Source organism: Sinohyriopsis cumingii, chromosome 18, assembly GCF_028554795.1.
Source record: "Sinohyriopsis cumingii isolate HCF-2022 chromosome 18, ASM2855479v2, whole genome shotgun sequence".
Lineage (NCBI taxonomy): Eukaryota > Metazoa > Mollusca > Bivalvia > Unionida > Unionidae > Sinohyriopsis > Sinohyriopsis cumingii.
In genome coordinates, this window is record NC_142978.1 from 46,752,697 (window position 1) to 46,764,688 (window position 11,992).

Consider the following 11,992-nt stretch of genomic DNA (forward strand, 5'->3'; position numbering starts at 1 on the left):
AACACAAGGTTTTCCTCGCGTGAATATTATTCCTAATTCTTTGATGAATATACTACAAAGTCAAAGGTGAGAAGCCACTTGAGCAAAAAAAAAGTTGACTTTTTTTTAAAAACGAAATATATTTCATATGGTCACTGCAAAGAGTAAGATAATTTTCAACTTCATGTTTATCTATGTGCACTAATGTACATATTGACTGCATTTAGAAATTAAATTATAAATTTTCACTAGTAAAGATTTAACAAACGGCCATAACCAGACGTTTATTCATTTAGTCAAGAATGATTTGTGATAGAAAAAAAATCTAAAAAAATGAAACAGCAGGTTATACAATTCAGAAAAGTTTGAAATGATTACGAACAGAAGTTCATTAGAACATGAAAAATAAGCTAGAAGAGCAAAGGTCTTTATCAGACGTGTGGTAATGTAATTTCTGTCTTTATTTATAGAATTATTTGACAATATTATCAGCATCTACCTGTGGGTTTAATGGATCAGCCAATGTTCATGTTTCTGATATCGCTGTCTTTAGAAGAAGAACGAGTTTCGGTTTCAGGAGATGTACTATATGAAAGGAAATAACGAAGTCTTAGCATTTCTTGGCGCAAAAAGAGAAAATAACTTGACAGATTAAGGTCAATAGTTAACAATTTGTAGTGATGAAACTAAAATTGTTTTGAGCAAAGATTAAAAGTTTCAGTTTGGAGAAAATCCAATTAAAAATGTCAGCCTTAGTGTTAGGTCTGCACAGTGCATAATTCGTATCAAAAATATTTCGAAGCTATACGATTAAATTAGAGAGGTCTCGAATTCTGTTACAGACCTCTCAACTTTTGTAACAGACCTCCCTAATGTTACTGCAGAGGTCTGCAATTCAATTACAGATTATGATGCCAGGTTAGGCTCGTGTTGCTATGATGCCATGGTAGGCAATGCATTGCTATGATGCCATGGTAGGCATGAAATGCTATGATGCCATGGTAGGATTGTATTGCTGTGATGCCATGGTTGGAATGTGTTGATATGATGCCAGGGAGGGCATGTAATGCAATGATGCCAGGATAGGCATGTATTGCAATCATACCATGGTAGGCATGAAATGCTATGATGCCAGGGCATGCAAGTAATGTTATTATGCCATGGTATGCATGTAAGGCAATGATGCCAGGGTATGCATGTGATGCTATGATGCCAGGGTAGGTATGACTGACTTGATGCTATGGTAGGCATGTATTGATATGATGCCAGGGTAGGCTTGCATTCATATGATCCCAGGGTAGGCTGGCATTGCAATGATATCAGGGTATGCATGTATTGCAATGATGACAGAGTATGCATGTATTGATATGATGCCAGGGTAGGCATCTATTGATATGATACCAGGATTGGCATGTATTGATATCATGCCAGAGGATGCGTGAATTGTTATGATGCTAGGGTAGGCGTATATTGATATGATGCCAGGGTAGGCAAGCATTGATATGATACCATGGTAGGCTTGCATTGTTATGATGCCAGGGTAGGCATGCATTGCTATGATGCCAAGGTAGGCTTGAAATGCTATGATGCCAGGGTATGCGTGCATTGATACGATGCCAGGGTAGGCATGTAATTGTATTATGCAATTGTATGAATGTATTGATATGATGCCAGGGTATGCATGTTATGCGATGATGCCAGGTTAGGCTCATATTGCTATGATTCCATGTATTGATATGATGCGCGCTCTCGTGTGTGTGTGTGTGTGTGTGTGTGTGTGTGTCTACGCGTGTGTGTGTGTGATTTGGATTTTTAACGTAGTTTTAACAATATTTCAGTCATGTCACTACAATGTCTGCAGTGTGACAGTTTATAGTGATGTCTAGCACTAGGGTATCATGCCGCAGACATGTAGCATAATGTCCCACCTATTCACATTATCCTGACACCAGGCCGACTAGTCATAACACTAACCTCTTAATGCTGAGCGCCAAGCGAGGCAGCTGTTAGTATAATTTTTGTCAGTCTTTGGTATGAATGGGACAGGAATTGAACACACGACCGCCCGCATCTGAGGCTGACTCTCTAACCTCTAGGCCACCGGAACGGTCACATATGCAGAGGCACATAGGTCACAGAGGCATATATTACTATGATGCCATGGTAAACATGTATTGCTTTGATGTCAGGGTAGCCATGCTTTGATAGAATGCCAGGGTAGGCTTGTAATGCTATAGTGCCAGGGTTGGCGTGTACTGCTATGATGCCATGGTAGGCATGTAATGCTATGATGCCATGTTAGGATTGTATTGCTATGATGCCATGGATGGAATGTATTGATATTGTGCCATGGTATGCATGCATTTATATAATGCCAGGGTAGGCATGTAATGCACTGATGCCTTGGAAGGCATGTAATGCTGTGATGCCAGGGCAGACATGAATTGACATGATGCTACGGTAGGCATGTAATGTTATGATCCCAGGTTAGGCCTGTAATGCTATGATGCCAGGGTAGGCATGTAACGCTACGATGCCACGGTTCCCATATCTTGTAATGATGCCAGAGTAGGCATATAATGTTATGATGCCAGGGTAGGAATGTAAAAACATGATACCATGGTAGGCATGCATTGATATGATGCCAGATTAGGCATGTAATGCTATGATGCCATGGTAGGAATGTATTGCTATGATGCCATGGATGGAATATATTGCTATGATGCCAGGGTAGGCATGCATTGATAGGATGCCAGGGTACGCATGTAATGCAATGATGCCATGGTAGGATTGTATTGCTATGATGCCATGGATGGAATGAATTGATATGATGCCAGGGTAAGCATGTAATGTAATGATGCCAGGATAGGCATGTATTGCAATGATGCCATGGTAGGCCTGTAATGCTATGATGCCAGGAAACGCAAGTAATGCTATTATGCCATGATAGGCATGTAATGCAATGATGCCAGGGTAGATGCTTTGATGCAAGGGTAGGTATGATTGACTTGATGCCAGGGTAGGCATGTATTGATATGATGCCTGGGTAGGCTTGCATTAATATGATCACAGGGTAGGCATGCATTGCAATGATGACAGGGTATGCATGCTTTGATATGATGCCAGGGTATACATTTATTGATATGATACCAGAATAGGCATGTATTGATATCATGTCAGCGTATGCTTGAATTGCAATGATGCTAGGGTAGGCGTGTATTGATATGATACTATGGTAGGTATGCATTGGTATGAATCCATGGTAGGCATGTAATCAAAGGATGCCATGGTAGGCATCTAATGGCATGATGCCATGGTAGGCTTGTAATTCTATGATGCCAGGTTAGACATGTAATAATATTATGCCATGGAAGGTATGCATTGATATAATGTCAGGGTAGGCATGTAATGCTATGCTGCCTTGGAAGGCATGTAATGCAATGATGTCAATGTTGGCATGTAATGCTGTGATGCCATGGTAGGAAGGTATTGACATGATACCATGGTATGATGCCAGGGCAGACATGAATTGGCATGATGTTACGGTAGGCGTGTAATGCTATGATGCCATGGTAGAAATACATTGATATGATGCCAGGGTAGGCATGTAATGCAATGAAGCCAAGGGAGGCATGTAATGATATGATGCCATGGTAGGAATGTATTGATATGATACCGTGGTAGGCATGCATTGATACAATTATTGTTATGGGCCAGTACAACTGGTTGCTGTTGCAATATTAAACAGATATATAACCGTGCTATCTTTCATAAACTGTTTCTGTACGTTGTCGAAAATGCTTTCTTATGCAAAACTATGGGCCGTGCATTAATACCTAGCAAATATATTAGTCCTACCCCAAATAAACCAACATATCCAAGTTCGAACCAAATGAATATTCTGTACTGATGACATATTTCCAGCTTCTTTCTTGTGTTACCTTAACACATTTTGATTTACATTTAAATATTTGAGAGTGTATTTATGATTGGAGATGTATGTATTGCGAAAGCATATAAAGGGTATTTCGTGATGTCTACTGAATAAATCACAATTATTAGGCAGTAGTGATCAGGTACTGCCCATCCGAAATAGATGCCATATTTTGTTTTTACGTCTGAGCCAGAGCCAACTTGATGCTCTACGTGCGGCTCTGCCTAGTGCTGGCAGTTGTCTTGTATACCCTTCCTTTTATTCCCAATGCACTGAACATCGACAATACTGACTAGGCCGAGAAACGTATACAGCCATCTTCCACAGGGAACAACAATATTTATATCCTCTGCCCCTGCAAGACTCGAACAAATTTTGGTATTTAGTCCACTTTCTCTCATGAACCTGTTGTGTCCTTTCTTCCCATGGCACAGTAAGTTCCACCAGGAACATTTTCTTTTCAGCTGATGACCAGATAACATCATCTGAGCGGATGGATGTCTAAACGACGTCATGAAATACTAGTTTCTGTCCAAGAAGCCCGACATCTCCAGAGACTCTGCTTCCTGCAACAGTCCTGCGTTCTCTGCCGCTACGGTCTTTTGCTGTTGTCCCGCTCTCCCTCTCTCTCTCTCTCTCTCCGCCTTTTTCATTCAAGAATATCAGTCATTACTTGGTGATATACCTGTACATAAACTACACAAAGGAATACAACTTGGTGATATACGTGTACGTAAACTACACAAAGGAATACAAGTTAGTGATATACTTATATGTAAACTACACAAAGAAATTCAACTTGGTGATCTATTTGTACATAAACTACACAAAGGAATACAACTTGGTGATAAACTTGTACGTAATTTTCACTGCTGATACTTTATATATTTATTGATGTGACGCAATTTAGTGATGTCTGTATGATAAGTAGGTTACCGCTCTTATTGTAACGTTGTTTCTATAAGAATGTGTGGGTTTTTCGATGTGCACGAATGCGTGAGCGAAGATGTAGATAGCCTTTATCTGATGATTAATTGTTGATGTACGTCCTTTTGTTTTTCGCAGGAAGATTTTGGGGACAGAACTACCGGGTAGTCAAGTTCCGAGTCTCAGAGAGACAGGATAGAACAAGGCAATAGGCCGAGAACAAGCCTAGTTGCTGGAGAAAGAGAGAGAGAAGGAGAGGGAGAAAAGGAGACAAAAGGGGAAGAGGATAGGAAGAATCGGAGTACGGAGATCGCCGGAAGGAGGAAAGGAATTGGCGGAGTAAACACAGATGAGTAGAAACCAAGTACAGGGGAAAGCCATCTCACACTATAATCACGTGACGAAATAGGTTGTTACATGGTCGAGAGGAAGAAGATTGGTTGAGAAATTAATATTGTTTAATTTGTATTAAATTGTTATTCTTTGAATTTCACCTTTGTGTTCTTAATAATTTAATTGTCGGTATTGCTGACTAGGGGTTCGGAGTTTTACCTCTCTCTATCACCAATTTCACTTCCTACAAAACGAGCCAGGGTGGGAATTCCACAGTAATTCAAATAAATATTGGGAGCATCCCACCCCAACGCATAACAGTGGGTCACATAGAACGTCACACATCCAAACACGTCATTATTAATGTTAATTTCTGACAGTCAAAGGTTGTTTTGAAGATTTTCAAGATGACTACAGTGGCAGCTATATTGGATGTGTGAGCACAGATTACAGACAACAGGTCATCTCATAAGCTTCTCTGGTCTATGGCCATTAGAGCTAACATTATTTTCAGTATGACTGACACTTTTGGGGATGTATGGAAATTTAACATTTAATCTCATTATGGGGACCTAGGCATTGTTTTATCCTGTACTCGGAATTTATTGAAACACAAGCAAACCCAGATGAATTTATTTCCTTTTTTAGGTAATACTAAAACCGATGGGCCACAATACAACAACCCTGACGTACAGTGCACACTGCACTTTCTAAAATTGTAGTGTTGACAACAACTCTAAGATGATCACAAGGATGACTTTAGAAGGAATTTTTCTGACTCACAGTGGTATCTTCAATACTCATCAATGTATGTAGTCATTTTTTTCCTAGTATCATTATTTTGTTTTCTTTATTTAAATAGATGACATGCTATCCTCTTAAGAATTTAATTGTATGCATTGCTGAACCAGGACCACCACATGGATGCGCGCTTCCATAACAGTAAAACTGTAAATCAGAAGTTGTGCATTTTAATCTTCTGGCCATCAGTTGCTCTAAACGCAATACAAAAAAGATACGTTTGTTGCTTTTTGCAATATCGTTCAGTCATTTAAGGCACATATCTGCCCTAAACGTATTTTATTGAAACCTATATTTCCATATTGAGGCCTGTGGATATGCCATCAGGAAATGTCACAAAGCTAAATCCAATCCAAACTAACTTCAGCTAGTATATGTTTTTGTTGTTGGCATAATTAATTTTCTGCAGGAATCATCCAAATATTAAGAGACTGAACTAACATGATATGTTTCTGGATGATACGCTGCGATACCCATGCAGTATTGTACATATGTTTCACTCCACAACAATCGATATACAGGTTTAGGAAAAACGCTTGATTCAATATAGTAATGAAATTTAAATGTGTTTAATTGGCACTTTTAATTTTCATAACTATACTCATGTTTGAAATGGGTGGATAAATCGAGTATGAATTATGAGACATTAAAAGGAATGAACTTTTGAAAGACAACACTCTTTAAGAATGTAACAAAAGTGGTGCCTTAGAATAGTAAGGAATTAAAACCTACATGATACGTCAATTTGTGTTATAAACTCAGAAAAAAAAAACGAAAGTATATTCAAAAGCATCATTAGTAAATAATACAATGGACCTTATTAAAACATGACGAGGTGATTATTATGTAGACGATTTGCCCCAGTAAGATAGTAATTGACATCACACAAGAAATGAAGAGAGACATTAAAAACTACGATGTTGATTCCAACTACAAAAAGTTACAAACACACAGTTATAGAGATTACAAAGAAGTCAACGAGAAGAAAATGGAAATGGGTCAGAGATATAACGAATGTGTAAAGTCAATGACAGTAGATGAAAACTGACGATTAAAGAAGAACGTGAATGCGGAAAAACATTAAAAAGAGGCACAATGAATTTTCACATATGCCATGATAAATGGCAACGGCTACCAAAAGTTGAATTTTATCAAGCATAAATAAAATGTAGTAGGTTCATGATGTTGACACGTTTAAATAGGTTTTAGTAGAACTTGTTCGTGACTTAAATAATAGAGCGCAAAAACAATAACCTTCTTTTCCAGTTGATATTGATAGGAAATAGTATTATACTTGAGATCTTCATATGATTTTAGACCCGACGGAATGAAATGTTGATGTAAAATAGTACGATGCTTGAGATCTTCATACAGTTTTGGAACTGACGGTAGGAAATATTGATATAAAATAGTATTATACTTGAGATCTTCCTATGGTTTTTGACCTGTAGATAGGAAGTATTGATGGATCTTCATACAGTTTTTGACCTTACGGTAGGAAATATTGATGGAAAATAGTATTATACTTGAGATCTTCATATGATTTTGGACCTGTAGATAGGAAGTATTGATGGAAAATGGTATCATGCATGAGATCTTCCTATGGTTTTGGACCTGTAGATAGGAAGTATTGATGGAAAATGGTATCATACACGAGATCTTCCTATGGTTTTGGACCTTACGACAGGAAATATTGATGGAAAATAGTATTCTACTTGAGATCTTCATGTGATTTTTGACCTGTAGATAGAAAGTATTGATGGAAAATGGTATCATGCATGAGATCTTCCTACAGTTTTGGACATGATGGTAGGAAATAATATTTGCTGCGAAATGCACTATCGCTATGTTCTGTTAAAACCTCCACCATCAGCAGCATTGCCTTTAACCGAAATTTACTTCATACTTTAAAAGCATGTATTAGTATTGCACTTTCTCCATGAGCAACTATATATGCTGCGAAATGTGCAATCTCTGTATGTTCTGGTATCACCTCCATCATTAGAAGTAGTTCCTTTAACTGAAATCCATTTCATACTTCAAACTGTTGATTAGTACTGCGCTTTCTTCATGCTCAACTACTAAGCTTGACTGTCGTTGATGCTGATGTTGGCAAGGTATTTGAACGTGGAATATACATTTGCAACACTGAAACTCAACTGTTCACATTCAAGTCATTCATCATTTCTAATACTTATATATTGAAGATCACAAACAAGAACGACTAGATAGAAACAAAAGTCACTGTAACGACAAATTTGGACAGAAGATAATAAATTCAGCAGTGTGGATGGCACATCTGGTTGTGGAATTTCGTTTTGGAATTAAATATACGAAGATAATCCGAGTTTGGTAAAATCAGTTTTAAATTATTTACTTTCAAATACGAGAACCGTTGACTGAATTGAAATATATTTACTGGTTAGGATGCAATGAATACAACCTTCGATATCATATGTCTGAAATAATTTAATTTGATCTGCAGCAATTTTAACATTTCAGCAAATCCTAAATCTAGATGAATAAATGACGAGAATTGAACAGTTATAGATGATAGCATGCAATCGAAAGTCTTTAATTTAAAAAGGAAAGCAATTATGATTCATCTGTCAGGGACTTTTTATCTACTCGTTAAACATGTTTCTCTGACCACCATGTGTGGCATCATCAGCTCGATTTGTGGTTTGACAATCATTTTCATGGTTTGCAGTATCACTGGTACTTTGTATTCAACAACATTATGACAGTATATTTTCAAGACTAGAGTTGCTATGATTTCCAAATAGATGTCAGAAGTTTTAATCTAAACTGATATCAATAATGTACAGACTGCTTCCGATTGACAACAACAATGGTTACAATGAACTAAATCTAAATGATGATTACAAACAGGATTTAAAATAGAATCATATGCTTTACTATATTTTTGTTTTTTCCAAGTTGGATTACCTCTGTCGGGGAGCCCTGACTGGCTGAGTGGTCTAAACGGCTCTCCGTTACGGATCACTGCCATCTCACCTCTGTTTGCGTGGGTTCGAGTCTCGGATTCGGCCAATGTGGGTATGTGAGAAAGCTTGCCAGTAGCTTCTCATGGGTCGGGGTTCTTTCCGGGGTTATTCCTTCAGCATTAGTAGGGGCCCCCGTGTATAGCCTATCGTGTGCTGAAAAATGGCGTTAAACCCTACAACAACCTCTATCTGTGATGAGTGCAAGTTTGATTACATTCAAACTTATTTTTAATATATAAAAGGATGATATTTACAATATGGAAACAATACTCATAAAATAAATGTTATTGCTGTTATGTTTATGGCAAGAATTACTGTGACAAATCTAGTTTTAGGACTGGATACCTATCTTAATGCAAGTTGATGATGAACACACACTGTTCTAATTAACAGCAGTCATTTTCAACTTGTTCTAGCAGTAGTCATACTAATCAAACGTCGTCTTGTTTTTTTAAATTTAAAAGATCTTTATACCAGAATCGTTTCTATACAAATCATAGACTGTGGAACAATTTTGGAGAATTCATTAAGATGTTGTTTTTTTTCTATATTTAGTAATGGTGGATATGTTTCAGAACATAATAAAATCTGCATATTTTTTACTGGCTCTTGTCCCTGGATGCTCTCTTATGAGATTGGTTGAAATTGGCATAGTGATTCTTTTTATTATAAATAAGAATAGCAACTGCTGTCGGATGATGGACCTGGAACAGTATTTTAAGCTCATCTGATATGTGACAAAATAGAGAAAAATAAAAAAGGCAAAAAATATAGGATGAATTCTTCTAAAGAAAAACAGAATCAACAAGAAAAAAAATATAATAAACACATTTGTCAGACAATATATGCTTCTAGTCTTGGACTCTATCTCACCTATGAGCCAAACCTAATACTCTCCACAACATTTTGGAATCCAATTTTATAGAAACATTTGTTACTCTTGTTTAGAAAGTATGTAGGATCTACTTTTTTCTTATTCAATAATACAGATTTTTGCGATACTGTGTCTATGGCTAAAAGCAATCTTTAGAAGATCAGTAAAAACAAGCAGCACAGCGCATTCCTGTTATTTTTTAGATCAATTTTGCTAGAACATAAAAATGGATCATAGTGACCTTCTGGATTGAAAGAGAATAGCATGGATATATATCCAATTATCAAATGTATTGATTCTAACTAGAAGCCAGAAGCCAAAACAATTAACATAGCTACTGAAGATTGAAATATAGATCAGAAACTCCTTTTTGCAGTAAGGGTGTAGTTTTTAGCATCCCCTTGCCACATTTGATGATTCTAGACAGGATAGTATGAATATAGTACACCAAAAGCTCATATGGCCATGAAACCTCTTGAGCCAAACATAAACACTTAACCAAAGCCAAAAACTGAAGCAAATATGCCACAATGAGTTTCTTTTATTGTAATTGTAATTGTATGGTACTAACAGAGTTCCAAATCACCAATTTCACAATTCTAGTATGATTATGGTCTAAGAAATGAAAATCAAACACAAAGTTTAACAAAGGTTAGTAAAGCATAAAATATGTGTCATAATGTCTTAGTCCAGCAAAAGAGAGTAGTGTTCATCAAGATGTTATGTTTTCACCAATTTTCATGATCCTAAGAGGATAGAATGTATATAACATGCAAACACCTATGTGTTATGAGCTAAATGCTTAAACTTTTAACCTAAGCCAGTTAAATGCAGGGCACAGCAACCTTCTTTTGAAGCAAGGTGCTTAACTAATAGAAATGTAAACAATCATCTTGTTAATGACTCCAGAATAAAGTCATTGAAGCATAAAATATGGGTCAAAGTGAACTACTTCTTCACTCATCAAGAGTTATCCCATGCCCATGTTTCCTGATTCCAAGTGTAATCATAGCATGCATATAGGATGCAATGCACCTGTGTAGTCATAAGCTAGGCATAAAAACAATCCTAGCAACAGAAGAAACTCAGGTTACAACAAGATTCTTTTACTTGAAGTGTATCAAACTGACAGAGATCATAAAAAATTTAATGAGTCTAGCATAAACACTGCCTAAAAAATGAATGACAGAGTCTTTAGCTAAGGTCACTGAAGCATAAAATATCCATCATAGTTACATATTTCTGCAATAAGAGAGTAATGCTCATCAACAAGCATGTCCTTACCAGTTTCATGATTCTATTCTAGTATTACACAGCATACAAACATCTGTGGTCATGAGCTAAACAAAAAGTTGAAACCTAAGGCAGTAAAATGAGAAATTTATGCACAGCGACTTGATTTTTATGTAAGGGTTTTTAACAAATAGATGTATACATCATCTAGTTTAAGCCATTTAAATGAAAAATAGTTAAAAAATTAAAAATAAAATTTTTTTAATTTTTAAACAAATATGCATTGTACATAATAAAAAGTCATTAAACTGTTTATCTCAATTGATTCATAATTTTTTTTAGTTATCCATAGAGATATATGTATCTTTAAGATCCTGTTTTATGTATTTTTTATTTATTAAAATATCATTAATCTGAGTTGTATATGCATATTTCCATGTCAATTATTCGTTAAAGACTAAGACAATTAGGTTAAAACTATGTCATCTTGTTTATGTCATATTGTTTATATCATTGACTTAAGAAACAAAATATATTTAATGATGTAAGCAATGATACTGAATTCAGTTTGAATTTAGTCTGATGAAGCAATAAAGCAAAACCAGTCACACATTCTACGTGTTGGTGTTGATTATTTTATAAACGATCTAGTTTAATGAATCCAAAATGAGGAATAAAATCTCCAAATTTAACCTAAGTCTGTGAAGCATGAAATATGGATCAAGATGCATCCGGTGCCCGATTTTCTTGATGCCAGGTATGACAGTTTTATATATATATATATATATTCTGCCAAATACTTATGTGGATATGATTTAAGCATAAAAAACTTGTAAAACTAGAATGTGAAAACTATGTGACATTATTTTGTTGTCAGGGTATAATACTAACAGAGATGGATAC